The 16,976-nt window shown below is 46.7% G+C and overlaps 1 protein-coding gene across 3 annotated transcripts in view; it reads right to left on the bottom strand.

Annotated features, from left to right (window-relative positions):
• Nucleotides 1-16,976, bottom strand: part of CHCHD7 (coiled-coil-helix-coiled-coil-helix domain containing 7) — a 330,766-nt gene that overhangs the window by 173,617 nt on the left and 140,173 nt on the right. The gene's annotated exons all lie outside the window — the stretch shown is intronic.

Below are 16,976 nucleotides of genomic sequence, written 5' to 3'. Positions count from 1 at the left end.
CGGATGATCGCTGCTGAAGATGGAGGAACCCAGGAAAGGTGAGTGAAATGCAGCGCTGCAGCGATCGTAACGAAATGCTTTTAAAAATGATGTCTTCCCTTTCAGGATCGTCAGTGATGTCTCCGTGGTTCAGATTAGCTGGTAGGTCTCTTGTCTCCCTTTGCAGGTGACCCAGGATGCTGACAGGCGTGGCTGAAGTCCAGATGCAGGAGCTGACATCGTGAGCGTCCAGCTGCGAGGAGCAGAACGCGAAGCGTGAGTTGCTGATCGGGTGTGGTTTAAATAGCTTTGGAAGAAGTTCCAAGTGTGTATCCTTCCTCCGATCAGGTATGTATCCTTCCCCGACCACACCCAGGTGGAAAGTAGTCCCACAGGTAAAGTAGTTCCTATTCAGGCCTCAAGAGGGCCTGGATGTGGCAGCATGGTCTGCATCAGGTAAGTGCACATTAAAACACTTGAACACATGTCTAGCTTTATGAGCCTGGCGCCTAAGGCGCCAGGACAGAGGTCCAACATGAGCCTGGCGCCTAAGGTGCCAGGACTGCGTCCAAAGGGCCCCAGCTTGGGCCCGCTGGCACTCCCCTGGGGGAAATGATGCCTGCCTCTGGGGTTGCTGGGTCGGACCTGGCTCCTTGGAAGTAGGCATCATGACAGTACCCCCCCTCAAGGCCCCTCCCAAGGTTCTTCCCTCCGGGGGTTTGGGCTTGTTCAGAAATCTCTGGTGAAACATTTGTACTAATCGAGGTGCGTGGACATGGTTACTAGGCTCCCACGATCTCTCCTGAGGTCCATATCCCTTCCAGTCAACAAGATAGAAGAGTTTGGACTTTAACACCTTGGAGTCTAAAATGTCTTTAACTTCAAATTCTAATTCCCCTTCAATTTGAACTGGATCTGGAGGCTTGGACAATCGGGTTCCTGGTTGTACTGGCTTCAAAAGTGATGCATGAAAAACTGGATGAATACGCATGTTGGACGGTAGATCCAGTTTAAAGGCCACTGGGTTGATTATAGCTTTGATGGGATAAGGTCCTATGAATCTGGGATTGAAGGTTCGCGGGCCCTTGAGGGGTAAATGTTTAGTTGCTAGCCATACCTGGTCTCCTACTTGGTAAGGAGGAGTTTTACTTCGGTGCAAATCAGCGTTTTCTTTATACTTTTTCTTGGCTTGTTGTAAATGAGTTGCAGCTTCTTTGAAGGCTCGGGTTATTGTGGAATGCAGATGATTTACTGCGGGCATTTCCAGGGTCAGAGGTGGATCTAAGTCAGAGGTCCAAGGATGGTGACCATACAAAGTATAAAAGGGGGTTTGTCCGGTTCCAGAATGCACTGAATTGTTGTATGCATATTCTGCGATCCAAAGGATGCCTTTCCAATTTAACTCGGATTGGTGTAACATGCACCGAAGATATTGCTCGAGAGTCTGATTGGTTCTCTCGGTTTGTCCGTCAGTCTGGGGGTGGTGGCTGGTGGATAACCGCACATCTATTTGTGCTAGTTGGCAACACTTCTTCCAAAAATGTGAGATAAATTGACTTCCACGATCCGAGACTAAAATGGAAGGGAAACCATGTATGCAAACTATATTCTCCAGGAATTCCTTGGCCAACGTGGAAGCTGAAGGCAAACCCTTTAAAGGGATAAAGTGGGCCATTTTGGAGAATAGGTCCACAATTACAAGGATTGTGTTGTAACCAGCACAAGGAGGCAGATCTGTTATAAAGTCCATTGACAGGGTGTGCCATGGTGCCGGTGGAATATCCAAGGGTTGAAGTAGGCCAGCTGGCCTTTTCTTTTGAGCCTTGTTTTGGGCGCAAATTCCACAAGACAGTACAAAAGACTTTATGTCTTTTCTCCAAGAAGGCCACCAGAAGTGGCGTTTGATTTTTTCCTCCGTTTTAGCGATACCAGGGTGTCCTTCCATTAAGCATTCATGATGATGGGCAATAACAAGTTCTTGCAATTCTTTACTTGGCAGAAACAACCGCTCCTGGAAGGGGTAAGTCATCCTTAACGGTGTAATGAGGACCCTTTTGACTCCATTCCAATAAGGTTGAAGAGTCTAGAAGTTGTTTTACTTGCGTTTGGATATCCTCAATAGATTGCAATGAAGTTAAGCCTAAGATTCTTTGCTCAGGTATGATGGGCACAGGTTCTAAGCTCGAATTAGGTTCTTCCATGCCAATCCGGGATAAGGCGTCTGCTTTTCCATTCTTGCAGCCAGGGCGATAGGTAATTACAAAATCAAACTCCGCAAAGAATAGAGCCCATCGGAGTTGTCGTGAAGATTGAGCTTTGGCCGTCTTTAAATACTGTAAGTTTCTGTGGTCCGTAATTACGGTGATGGTGTGTCTTGCCCCGAGAAGGTAGTGACGCCAAGCCTTGAAAGCAGATTTTATGGCCAGTAACTCTTTATCGGTAATTGCGTAGTTGATTTCAGGAGGAGAAAATTTTCTGGACCAAAAGGCCACTGGGTGTAGTTGGTTAGTTTTTGGGTCTCTTTGCGACAGGACAGCTCCCACGGCCGAACTGGAAGCATCGGTTTCCACTATGTACGGGAGATCTGGGTGCGGGTGCTTCAATACAGGTGCAGAGGTGAATTTGGTTTTCAGGTCCTGGAAGGCTTGTTCGGCCTCAAGAGTCCATTCGAAGCGTTTGTTTTTCTTTAGGAGAGCGGTGATGGGTTGGACTGTTCGGGAAAATTCCGGGATGAACCTTCAATAGAAATTGGCAAAGCCGAGCATGCTCTGAACTCCCTTCACCGAACTTGGAGATGGCCATTTGAGGATGGCATCCACCTTTCGCGAGTCCATTCGGACTCCTTGAGGTGTCAGGATGAATCAGAGAAACTCAACTTCTGTGGTATGAAAAACGCATTTTCCGAGTTGTGCAAATAGTCTGTGCTGGCGCAGTTTCTCAAGAACTGCCCTATCATGTTTTCTGTGATCAGATTCTGAAGAAGAGTACACCAGGATGTCGTCAATGTAAACAATGACACAGACATCGATAAGTTCCCGAAGAACATCATTCATAAAGTACTGAAAGGCGGCAGGTGCATTGCACAAACCGAAGGGCATCACCCGATATTTGAAGAGCCCACATTTGGTGCAGAATGCAGTCTTCCATTCGTCGCCTTCTTTTATGCGCACCAGGCGATAAGCTCCTCGGAGATCTAACTTGGTGTACACACAAGCGTCTTTCACCTGGTCGATAAGCTCAGGGATCAAGGGCAGAGGATAACGATTCTTAATAGTTATTTGATTTAGGGCACAATAGTCTATACACGTTCTAAGGTCGCCTTCTTTTTTTGGCACGAAGAACAGAGCTGAAGAGACAGGAGACTTGGACAGGCGAATAAAACCATTGGCTAGGTTCTGACCTAAATACTGACGCAAATGTAGGTTCTCAGGTTCCGTAAGAGCATAAATCCTACTACAAGGTAGTGGAGCATTGGGTACCAGATCGATCTGGCAATCATAAGACCGATGGGGAGGTAACGTGTTAGCCTGTTCTTTCTGAAAAATGTCTTGGAATTCTTGGTATTCAGACGGTAGCTGTATAGGGGTGGAAGTTGCTGTGGCTAGACCCATAGCTGGATTTCTTGGTTCACAATCAGGAAAACTTATCTTCTTTGCTCGCCAGTCAATTCTGGGATTATGTGTTTCTAACCAAGGAATTCCAAGAATTACTTGAAATTGTGGGGCCTTGATCACATCAAACACGATTGCTTCCCGATGTCCATCCTGACCCACCAGTGTCACTTCAACAGTGGAATGCGTTACAGGCCCTGAGGCTAGTTCGGTTCCAACTCCTGTAGTAATGACATCTTGGGTTACTTTCGGGCGGAGAGGAAGCTTAATCCTGGAAGCCAATTCACGGTCTATGTAATTTCCAATAGCTCCACTGTCGATGTATGCTTTTATAGCATGCAACTGCTGAGGCTGTTTTGGGTCCACGAGCACCATTGGCATGACGAAATGCGAGGTCAAAGAGTTCGTTTTCAAGCTCGGCAAGCGGACCCCTACGCTTGCCGGGCTAGGTCGTTTCCCGAATCAGGCGTCACTAATTCGTTATCAGTAGCTCCAACCACCTTCTTCGGTGGTTTAACCAGACAATTTCGAAGAAAGTGACCGGAAGTCCCGCAATACAGACAAAGTTGCATTTGCCGCCTTCTCTCTCGTTCTTTCTGCGTTAATGGTCCTTTAACACCACCGATTTGCATAGGTTCAGATACGTCGGTACTCTTGGAGGTAGCGTGGGTTTTGATCGGTGCTCGGTTTTCATACTTGAACCGATCTGCTTTTCTATTTTGAAGTCTGTGATCAAGTTGAACCACCAAGTCATTGTAGTCTGCGCAGACCTGTGGTGGGTTTACTATCTGAGCTAGAACATCCTTAAGCTCTCCGTGCAGGCCTCGATGAAACAATGTGATCCTTTTGCTTTCTGGCCATCCAGTTTCCACAACCAGTCTGTTAAAGGTGGCTATGTAGGACAGAAGATCCTGATTACCTTGTCGTAAGGATAGCAGTTCGTTATCAAGGGCCTGTCCTTGAGAGTGTTGAGCGAACAATCTTTCCATGCTGGCCTGCAAGCCCTGAAAATTCTGGAGAATGGGATCATCCTGATTTACCAATGGAATAGACCAATCGGCAGCACTGCCACTGAGGTAAGATAGTATAAAGGCTACCTTGGTCTGGTTGTTAGGGAAGGCTCCGGGTCTGCATAGAAAGTGTAAACGACATTGGTTCATAAAGACGGCATATTTCTTGGAATCCCCCGCAAAACTTTCAGGCGGGGCCAAAGGCATGTGTCCAGGTAGATTAATTTGTACCGGGTTACTCAAACCCATTGATGTGGAAATGTCTCCAGAATTAGGTAAAGGAGTGTGCCATGCCTGGGCCTGTAATAACCTTTTGGCTAGGTCATCAGTTCTTTCCTTAGATAAGATCAGTTCTCTTTTGAGAGCGTTAGTCTCCTGGCGGGCTGAGTGCACCTCTGCCCGTAATTCCCCCAAAAGCTGGGCCAGCTGGTCAGTCTCGGAAGTCTCCATAGCGCCCGGGTGGGAAATTGTGGGTAGGCTTTGCGTTCTGTAACGCTCACCTAGTTCCCACGGAGGCGCAGGTCTGGCTTCGAGTGCTGATGCTTCTTCAATGGTGAAGCGCAGGACTCTGAAGATGGACAGGAAGGGCCCTCTACTCTGGCTTCTCCGGCTCGTAGGAATATACCCCTGTGCGTGAAAAGGGAGTATTACCTACTGACTGAGTTATGCTCAAGCCTCCCACTCTCTTCCAACCCTCCACGATACCCTTCCACGATTGCCCATGAAGTCTCACCTTAGGGTCTGAAAGGACGAGCTCTCCATCCTGCTTCTGACGCAGGGGCGCGTTGAACCCAGTTACTTCACTGGATTGAGGTTGGATGGGAGTTCAGGTAAGCTTGATTATACTGGTAAGGCGCTGTAAAAGTTCTGTTGCAAGTTCAAAGGTTCAAGCTTTAAATAATAATGTTCATTGTCTTTTTTCAGGTGATGAATGAAGATTCCTTTGGAGACTTCTTGCAACAAAGCGCTAATGTTGATGTCTTTTCCCCATAGGGGCCGGGGTTCCGAATGCCGGAGATATGGCGCCGACCCGAAGTAAAACGTGCAGTTCCAGTAAAGATCTGGTAAGTCCTAGATGAGCGCTCAGGTAATGTTTTTGAATTCGCTCATCTAATGTCTTTTTTCCCCATAGGGGCCGGGGTCCGGAAAATGCTTGGAAGCAGCAAGACCCGAAATGAAATGGGAATGACCCAACAGGTAAGTCTTAGAAGGAAACTGAGCTTTTCCTATTCCCTTCCTTCTCTCACCTCTTATTCTTGTCTTTTTCTCTAGGCTCTGGGAAGTGGCTGTGTATCCGGATGATCGCTGCTGAAGATGGAGGAACCCAGGAAAGGTGAGTGAAATGCAGCGCTGCAGCGATCGTAACAAAATGCTTTTAAAAATGATGTCTTCCCTTTCAGGATCGTCGGTGATGTCTCCGTGGTTCAGATTAGCTGGTAGGTCTCTCGTCTCCCTTTGCAGGTGACCCAGGATGCTGACAGGCGTGGCTGAAGTCCAGATCCAGGAGCTGACACGGTGAGCGTCCAGCTGCGAGGAGCAGAACGCGAAGCGCGAGTTGCTGATCGGGTGTGGTTTAAATAGCTTTGGAAGAAGTTCCAAGTGTGTATCCTTCCTCCGATCAGGTATGTATCCTTCTCCGACCACACCCAGGTGGAAAGTAGTCCCACAGGTAAAGTAGTTCCTATTCAGGCCTCAAGAGGGCCTGCATGTGGCAGCATGGTCTGCATCAGGAAAGTGCACATTAAAACACTTGAACACATGTCTAGCTTTATGAGCCTGGCGCCTAAGGCGCCAGGACAGAGGTCCAACATGAGCCTGGCGCCTAAGGTGCCAGGACTGCGTCCAAAGGGCCCCAGCTTGGGCCCGCTGGCACTCCCCTGGGGGAAATGATGCCTGCCTCTGGGGTTGCTGGGTCGGACCTGGCTCCTTGGAGGTAGGCATCATGACAGTACACTAATTCTACACATTAAGGTGCCAAAAAGGTTAAATGTTGTGCACGTTCAGTTTTAGACACATTAAGGTGTTTTTTGCAAGGAGTTCGTTAGCAATACTATTTCTGACTGGGAATTGTTAGGAATAGCACTTTTGAGGTATTTCCAGGAGCTCCGGAGAATAACCTTACCTCTCCAGTCACAGTTGTGTTGTTGGAATTGGTTGAATTTTTTCCCACCTCACCATTAGGCATTTTATCTACACTCTACATTCCATATAGGGCTGTCCTTCTTCCCTTGTATAGGCCCTTCTTCAGAACACGCACCCCTGCGCAGAAGAAGGATGGAGAGCTAACCAAATCACCAACTAAGGTAATTGAACAATACAGTTGCTGGAATTTTTGACCTATAATATTTCCCTACATTAGAACGCATTCCAATTTTTCTCGTGTTGTAATTTGTTTTCTGTGGTATAGAAAGAGAGTTCAGTTGGGGTAGTGAACAACAGATAACTGCGCACCCAGAGAAGTTTCAGAATATCACGTGGTGTCCCCGAGGAGTCTAAGGTAAGCGTTACAACTTACTCTGCACAAGTTTTCAGGGTTCTTCAAAATTTGTGCAAAGAATGTAGGCCTTCCATTTAAAAGTAGGGGGGTCATCTATTTGTGTGCCCTTATTCCATGTTACCGTACTTGCCTCATGTTTAGGGAACTCACGATTTTAATATCAGTGCAGCTCTTTCGGGGCATTATAAGTGAAACTTATGGCATGCCTCTTGTGACAGAATAAATACTTCAAGCTTAGTAAGTTTTTCTGTATTGCTTACTATGCTATTTTTTATTTCTTGTAAGAGCAAATGAGAGAATTCATGTCCCCTATCAAAGAGATTTAGAATTCTTGTGAGTACAAGAAAGTCCTGTATGTCTTTTTCCAAAGGATTGGAGGAACCTATTTCAGGTGAGATTGGTTCCTCGGGAGATTTCAATATATTAAATACAGGAGCAGAAGTATTCATTTGGCTTGGAGATAAGTTAGAAGGGAAGGACTTTAATCTCATATTCCGCCACCGGCGAACTAGCTGACAAATGTGTAGTTTTGGGTATGAATTCAGTTTCATTTTGTGAAAAAGTATGCCTAGATCCTGCGTGGTCTATTGTGTAAGGCTTATGGAAGTGACTATGTTCATGGAAATTACCAAAAGTCGATATTGGCGTGGAAGGGCCCAAAGATCGGTGTATGTGTTTGTCTAAATCTGGCATTATCACAGACACCAGCATCGAAATATCTGCAAGTGGCATGAACTTATTTTCGTGTACTTCCACTGCAACCAACTGTTCAGTTTTTACCGTTTCCTTTTCAGCAAAGGGGTCATGCAGATGGTCTTCATTTGCCACCTTCAATGAGTATAATGATTTCAGATCGGGTGTACCTGAAATGTGATTTGCTTCAGAAAGAGCATCTACAGAGGGATCACCCTTATTTAGCTGCGTTGTCATGGAAATAAGAGCGTTTTCCACTTAAAGATGGCACCCCGGGCTTTCAATTGGTTTTAAAATGCCACCCAGCCAAACAGCTCAACAGCTACTTTCGATGCTACTTCGGATGCGCACATACCTCAGGTTAAGTAGCTAATCATGGACACAGGGAGGCAGGCTGGGGGCGGAGCAAGGAGGCAGGACTGTAGGAAAAGAGAAACCATACTGTGAGCATTTGAAAAATAAAAATGCCGGGAAACGCTCTAGAACAAGAAGCAAGCTCACAGTTCATTTACAAGAGCCCACAAGACCAACAACAAGAGCCCACAGTTGTATCAAAGAGGCTCACAATGTGGAGAACAGACAATGATTACTTTGTGTTAAATAGGTCAAAGTCTGCACTTCAACACCTCATTGCTGGTCATAAGTCTGTGTTGCGCAGTACCAAGAGATTGCTCTTACCGATGGCACCTTCACAAGCAGTCCGCAATATGTCGTTTTGAGGCGGAATCCTAGGTCCTGGAGACAGAGTAACCAGCAAGTACAGCTCAACAGCTACTTTCGATGCTATAGCTCTATCAGAGCCTTGGTGCTCTCCCGGCATTAATACTGCCGAGATACGCAAATAGCGTTACTTGGTCCACTGCTATTGGAGCCGGATCACGAGTAGCATGCAACAGTAAGTTCCCATTCCACATTGGGTCTATTCGACCCAATGGGCATGGGGGCACTATTAGCACTGCACTAATAGCGCCAAAAGATGGGCAGAAAGTGGAGTATTTTACCTCCAGCAAAAAGCTGGGAAGTAGAACTCCAAACTTTCTGCCCAAATCATAATTTGGCCAGCTCTTAAATGCAGTGATAATAGTGGTACTGCTGCATTTAAAGGGATGAGGCAAAACTCGTGATGAGGCTCCATCTCTGTTGGGGTGGTCTTCCAGGGACAATGCTGCAGTGGGTGGGTCTTACTCTACAGTAGAGGCTCTCATAGCTGCATTTCCTTTTTCCATTAGAGAAGCCTGCAGGTTGAGGGTGTGGGGTGTTGTGCTCCTGCAAGGACTGTTTGCTGAGTGCTTCATGCTTGTTTGGCCATGCCCCACACCCCCACACTTCAAGAGGACCCAGGTCTACCTGCAGGGTTAAGCCCGTGGGTCAAGGGAGCAGAGTGTTGTGCTCCTGCAAGGTATCCCTTTGCTGACCACTTCCTGCTTGTTTGGCCAGGCCCCAAGACTACCCGGGGCTACCCGCAGAGTGAAGGTCGCAGGTCAAGGGCATGGGGTGTTGTGCTCCTGCAGGGGGTGTTAGGCACCTGTGGGAGAAGGGTGCTGCCCATGTCTTCCAGCACAGTCTACCCAAGAGGAGGGGTGGTGATAAGAGCGGAAGAAAAAGGTGAGGAGCTGTGAAAATGCGGGGCTTACTTGAGCATCTGAACTTTCTGAACATTTACACTGTGCCATACTCAAACTGAACTGGCAGCTGTTTTCCATTTAAGTGGTAATCACTCGACCCTCGGACCCCCTCACTTCACTTAAACTAACTCTGCAGTGCCTGGAGACCAACTCTGTTGATGACGGTAATGGCTCTTATGGTAGGGTTGGGCTGGTAGGGTTGGGCTCCCCTCCCCGGTCATCACCAAGTTTTCCTGTGACTACCCAACAAAAGAGGAAAATACTAAAAGTTAAATGCAAAATTGCAAAAGAATTAAATGCAAAATAATGGTCCACGTCCCTCGATCTAGCAGCGCTTCTGATAGCATGAAGGAGCTGCAATGTAGTCCCATTAAGCTTGCAGGCAATGCTTATCAGTTTATCAAAGAGATCAACCACTTTCTTGGGAATCCACTGGATATTATGGGGAGCAAAGTTACGGATTATATTGTAAAGGGTACTTCAACCACCATTGATGGGACTAAAACTGTCAGAGCGCGCACACGCAGCCCAGGGCGCAGTGGGCTAAACTGACCTATAATCAATCGTCTCACCCGTAGTGACAGAGGAAACGGTCCATTCAGGGGGTCAGGATACCAACTGAAGGTGGGAGCTTACAGAACAGTTCTGATGATCACGAGTTCCTAACATTGTTACAAATACAAATACTGCTTTATTGTGTCCAGACGATGCCATAGACATAGCTCAGAAAGCAGCACCCAGCCTCTGCTAAAAAGGCAGCAGGTGGAAGGGTTCCGGTCACTGAGGCCCACCTCCACCCCCAAACACTAGTAAGCGATTCCAATGTCCATAAGGATATGGCGCAAGCCAGGCATGGAGATAAAGAGCATCAGCTGTGCGCTAATCCCCCGGTACACAAGTCCACCCCAAAATGCCCTTTACCCCCCATCATTGACTAAATTGACGAGGGATCACAACTGGAATGTAAATGCACCCTCGTCCATATTGAACTAGTAGCCATAAAGAAGTTACTAATGTCCATTATTGAAGATGGCAGAGGAGGGGGCAGGGGTACGGGGGAGTGCCAACCAATCATGGAGGACAGTATCAAGGCTCCCTAGTTAGCAGTGGAGAAAGCACTTTGCATCTGGGTGAAATGATCCGAACCTGAGCGACATCCCCATCAACAGTACTAACCATCCCAATGCCCAGCCCGAGAAGGATCCCCAAAATCAAACACATTCTGGCGTTTGTGCCAGAACCTCAATCCAACAGCATAACACTGTTCAAGCTGTGGGGTGGTAAATCAAGTGAAAGGGCAGGCTATGCTGAACCCAAAGAGACCCCCAGTTTCACTAGCCATATTTTGTATTTGTATTTTATTTGTAAAGCGCACCAAGCCCACATGCATCCGGGTGCATAATCTTGTAGAGCAGAGTTACAAATACATACAATAACGATAAAACTGGGCTCAAACTATTTACATAGGCATATAGATATGAACCAAGTTGACAATATAACAGCATAAGTTAAATACAAGGCAGTGTATATACAAAGACAATAATGCAACAATATCTCTAACTCAGAGTTAGGGATAGCCGGCCTAGTCATACAGGCAAAATCAAATGTTTTGTGCGAAGAGCTATGATTTGGTTTTATTCTTGAAAGATTGGAAGGAAGGCTCAGTTCTAATGGCGTTCAGGAGGGAGTTCTAAAGCTTAGTGGCCATGACAGGGAATCTCACACCCCCAGCTTTTTGTCGTTTAAATCTAGGTAGGGATAGGCTGTGTACTGGGCCGCTCTCAGGGGGCGGGCAGAGGTGTGGAGGGTAAGGCGGTTGGATAGGTAGGAAGGGGCCTTATTGGTCAAGCACTTGTGTGTCAGGGCAAGAGTTTTCAGAGAAATTCTGTGCTTGACTGGAAGCCAGTGTAGATTGGATCTGAAGTCGGATATATGTTGGTTTCTAGGAATATTTAGAGCCACTCTAATGGCATTATTTTGTGTAATGTGTTGATGTTGGACTGACTAGTGCGGTCAGGAAAGGTCTACAGGCAGAGATAAGTTTGCAAGTGTAGGCCGAAGCTGACCTTACTGCATTAATTTGTCTAGTCAGGGATAGAGTGGAATCAAGATAGATACCTAATATTTTTGTGTCCTTGGAGACCTTTATGACGTTGCCTTCAACGATGAAAGAATTAGGCCACAGAGGCCTAAGATTTAAATGCAGGCAAAGCACAGAGCATGAAGATATGAGAGGGCCCTGTAAGGGGGGGGGGGGGGGTGGATGATATTCTTGCTTGGTGTTCCCAAAAGGTGCATGTGATCAGTATCTAGGGAATCACTAACCAAAATGTGTACCTATTTGCTTTGAATGTTATCCAGACGCCGCTCCTTAATTCAAGGAGATATTATAGGATGTACTAGAATACACAACGGGGGGGCGTACTTTTGACTCCATTCACATTAAACTGGGGGACCATAGAGTGGTCAAGGGTATAATGGGTCTTGCAATGAGATGGTTCCCAACACCACATGGCAGGATTGAAATCAGTGCCTTCCCTCTGTAGAGAAAATTTGTTGGGTTGTGTTGTTCCGCATGGGAAAGGCTTCTGGGTACCGGGTAGCGTAAGCAACGATTATGAGAACATATTTATTACCCAGTCTAGAAGTTTCCAACGATCCAATGATATCCATCCCAATTCGGGAGAAAAGCACTTCTATTATCGGTAACGGGTTTAGAGGGGCAGATAAGGGAATATGTGTGCTGATTTTCTGGCATATTTCACATGTCTGAATGAGGTTCTTTATGTCAATGTGGATACCTGGCCAGTAGGATTTCCCACAGATGTGAGCTTGGGTGTAAGACTGTCCTAAATGTCCCCCTGTCAAATGAGAGTGTGCAATCTCTCGGACGATCTTGCAATGGAATTTGGGTATTACTGAGTTTTACTTAGGCCTTCTCTGAAGGTTTCCCGTTTATAAAGCAATCCCCGTTTCAGAAAGAAGCGACTCCCTTTTCTTGTCCTCCCTCAGGACTCATGTAATAAAGCCCATGCGAGTGCTGGGTCATTTAGCTGGGTGAAGGCTAGATCAGGAAGGATGGTTGGTTCTTCTTCCCTTTTTGTCTCAGGGACACGTGTCTCATCGGCCTCTCCAAAGCCTAAGCTACCTCCGTTTCCTCCGGTTCACTTTCTTCCTTACAACGGGGAAATGGAGCCTTCTCAAGAATTCACAGTGCAATTTTGTCCCCACAGTGTATTTCAAACGTGGTTTCACCACGATTCTGTAAGAGAACCTTTATGTCTCCTCGAAAGTCTGGATCTGTAACGCCTGCTAGGACATCTAGACCAATCTTCCAGGCTAGGCCACATTTTGGGGCTAATCTTGTATCACAACCTGCAAGGGGTATTAAGACCAAGTATGTGGGAAAGTGGCTTCTCGGCTGCTACAAGTATCAAAGCCTATGGATTATTTTGTGGTGGTAGAGGGGTCTGAGGCTCTGTGACTTCATTTCTGGAATTTTAGGTTCCCCAAATTTGTCTCAATTGAGTCACATCCCACTCCTGATACCCTATGTAGGGGAAGAATCATATCACAAGTATGAAATTGACACAAAAGATACAATCTGTAAAACCTTTAACTGTGTGGGGTTTGGAAAAACTCCTATGTTGCCCTATAACTAGGATGGGAGTCGTCTGGACCATCAAATAATAAAGAAAACAGTCTTAGTCGCGTCTCAAATCAAAATGGCCTATGCTAACAGAACCTAATGCCTGACATTTCTTTTGTACAAATGAATGCGTAAAGGAGTGATGTACATAAAAGGAAAATCAGTGTTCGACAAAGAATAAATGTGGCTAAATCAGCTCTCCTCCCAAACACTGACACTGTTCAGAACGTGGATCGAGCCCACCTGGCCTTCCACATCAAATGCTCCTGTTCCAGTCTTTCCCAAATAACTAAACAAAAACTTCACACCAGTCCCCCTCTGCCGGGAGACATTTCAAAATTCAATAACACTTGCCGGGGCTTTTTACACTTTGGGTCTCCCTCAATCAGGCTCTGACCGCTTTTAAGATGTCAGACTTTCAAATGTACAGGAATTCTTTTACAGACCACTGCAGGACCACTTTAGCTCAGATTTAATGGTTCAGCTTTTCCACTACCCTTCTCTAACTTCATTCACTTTCGCTTTTACAGTTCATTTACTTTGATCGCCTCAAACAATACAGCTTTCACAGAGTCCTTTGAGTGGGCTGCTACTTTTCACTTGACCACTCCATTACTCAGTATTGCTGATACCACAGCTGTTCTTGCTTCAAAGTTAATTCGCAGGTCTGCCTTTCCTCACGCCTGCGATATATTGTTGCAAACTTCAATCTTTCTTAGCAGACAACGGGCTCTGAGCTCGCTTGCTAGCTCACCAGCTGTGTGCAGTTCTCTCTTGCTTTTTTCCATTTTCCAATTCACAAGACAAGGTAAGTACCAGAGGCTTGGCCTTGTTGTTCACCCAGAAGGGTCACTGGCGTCCTTGAAACACAATGCAGTCTTCGATATTGGGATCTGGCCTTCTCCACATATCTTTCGCGGCCTGGGGGCAACAGCATCCTGTAGGGAACTCTTAAGTGTTCGGCTCGCTGCCCTCATCCCTTTAAGTCGCTCTGCTCCAATAAGTTCGCCATCGCCCCAGAGGTTCTGCTCGTACTCGTGTTCCACCTTGCTCAGAGTGCCTCTCTAGGTTCCGCCTTTAAATCGGTGTGAGGACAGCTAATTGGAATCATGTATGCACTTGAAGTCAAGTGCCTGACTCAATTAGCGGGACGTGTCAAGAGTTAGTCTTGTTACTTAGTCGCCCTCTTCCTCAGCCTAGTGTTTGTGCAGAAAGGGGGAGTTGGGTCATCGGATCCTACAAAATAGAAAGGGTTGTATGTACAAAAAAAAGAGGGGGGGGGAATACCACATCTCACCATCGGCTACCTCACCCCCACTCTCCGAAGATCCTTCACCCAGGGGATCCTCCCACACTGGTCCACCCCCAGGGTCTTGATCCAAAGGCAATGGCCGTGCCCTGGTCTCCTGAGAGAGAGATCTCTGGGGACTAGCAGGTGAAACACCTTCTGGTTTCTCACACCTCTCTCCAACATTGTTTCTCCCACAGGTTTCAACATTCATTGCTATCAGGAGCCAACGCAGTCCCACTGGGGCAAATATAAGGGGGGGGGGACTGATAAGGGACGTATGGTGTCTGTCCATATAGCTAACTGATTAGAATCCAATAGAGCTATGGGCAGCCTGCACAAGGAATGGCTCCAGGGTCATAATTGTAGACATTGGGCCTCATTACGAGATACGCGGTAGCCATGGTGCCATTAGCACCATGGCTGCCTCCCATACCGAGTCCGGTCTTGTTCAATGGGGACTTACCGGTGCATTCCAACCCTGGCGGGACCAGTAAGTCCCCATTGAACAAACCATTCCCCCATTCCCATTTGAGCCCCCATAGGGCTCAATGGGAATGGGGAGGGCGCTAATAACGGGCTCGCGAATGGCAATCCAGTTATTAGCGCCCTGGTCCCTTAGCGGGACCCGTAAGGGACATGTGGTCAGACCACACGTTCCTTACGGTTCCCTCCAAGGGACCTCGGAATCGGGCTGTAAGGGAATACAGGCACCAGTCTCGTTACCAGTGCCCGGTAACCCTTACCACCCGACTTGTAATGACCCCCATTGCTCCATTGCCGTCGGGAAGCCTGGAAGGCAATTTGAGTTATTGTAATTGTATAGCAGTTATGTATGTGTTTTGTATAGGATGTACTTTGATGGCCCGATGGATAAAGTTAATACCGACTGATATCACTGTACAATAATGTTATATTAACAGTAATGCTGTACAACAAACCATATATTAATTTTGAAGGATTATTTATAAACTGCTATAATTTTCTTTAATACCACAAAACAAATTCAAGCTCATTGGACCCATGTGCGAGTCTCCTGGGCATTGACTGACTGTAGGGAATATAGCACACACTACAGAGAAAGGTCCCTTGGTGCTGTGGACAGGTTCTCAGAAGGATAGGTGGTGTGATGAAACAAACAAAAAAAAAAAGATAACAGGATAGGTTTCAAATACTTTATTAGCACATCAGCTATGGAAACTATGGCTTTATTTACAATGAAAACAGCGTCCATTCCTCTTGGCATCCTCCAAGCAAAAAAAGGTGTCAAGAAAGGACCAAGTGTAAAGTGTCAGGATTTTATCTCTGTTAGGGTTAATTGTCTTTGAGGGGCAATGCTGCAGTGGGTATGTTTTTCTCCAAAGTAGAGGCTCTCACAGCTGCATTTGCTTTTTCCATTAGAGAACTAAGACATGTGCCAAAATGCATTGTTCTGTGTAGTACATGCCAAAATATACCCAGACATCTTGTACCTACATAGGAGTATGGAAAGGCATCCCATACTGTTCACAGAAACAACCTGCACTTCGATTAACCTGGCTCACCTCTGCCATACACCATTATTTCTACCAAAATCACTACTGAGAGGATGCTATCCTGCTCTTGATCCCCCTTCCCTTACACCTCATTGAGAGTGAACTGGCTATGGGGATTTGGGGGGGGGGGGGGCGACTACATGGCCACGGAATAGGATGGATTCCTGTGTGCTCCTGCAGATCCGCTGATGATCCTGAAGAGAGAGAGAAAAAAAAAAAAAAAAAAAAAAAAGGCATGTGGAGCCTGTGTAAGTGTCAATCGTTATCCACAGAAGTATGAACATAGAGTATGCAGCGGTCAAAAGTCTGGTGCAATTTGCAGCAAGAAGTATAAAATACAAGCTAGGGTAGTCTGAAGATTTCAGGTCGCAGACATAAACAAGGTGGCGCCTAAAGAACAAAGGGAGGAACCGTAGGACGGCAGCACTGCCATGAGAAGAGTTGGCGGTAGGCCAACAAAGCATGATCTGCTTGTTGAAGAAGAGTTCGGAAAACTGTGAGCAAGGCTGCTTAGCGAGAGGAAGCCTGCTGGGGGGTGCAGCGGTGTGTGGGATAGCCTGCTGAAGCCACGCAGTGCGACAAGAAATTGGAGTTCCAGATGGTCACACTAGCAGGCCAAAGACACAAGCATGGTAGAAGGAACATTACAAGACAGTGTAAATAGAGCAAGCACACAGTTCTGATGAGTCCAACTGAAAACAGGAGTGCGGAAGTAAGAATACAGCCGCTCAGAGTCTGATAACTTTTACATATCCACAAATTAATGGAGTCCCACAAACAGTGATTACTTTGTAACACAGATAGCAAGAGACAACATAGTGGTCAGCTCAGAACTGCAAGGAGTGGGCCTAGCAGAACAGTGAAGGTGAAATTGACATCTGAACAAAGTCGGCAAAGCGGATCCACGACATGGACAGGCTGGCCACAACGGTGGGGTTCCAGGCAGGTGGCAAAGACACTGTATACTCGCAGTGAGGCACTGCATGGAGGGGTGTGTCAAAGCCCAGCGGCCAAAAGGGGACATAGAAAAAGGACAAAAGACCAATATATCGGCCCAACCCACGTGCAGAGAAATATGTGGGAACAGTG

This window comes from Ambystoma mexicanum, chromosome 5q, assembly GCF_040938575.1.
Source record: "Ambystoma mexicanum isolate Mex_15411 chromosome 5q, UKY_AmexF1_1, whole genome shotgun sequence".
Classification (NCBI taxonomy): Eukaryota; Metazoa; Chordata; class Amphibia; order Caudata; family Ambystomatidae; genus Ambystoma; species Ambystoma mexicanum.
Note: the sequence above shows the minus strand (reverse complement) of the source record. Positions and strands in the feature narration are given on the sequence as shown.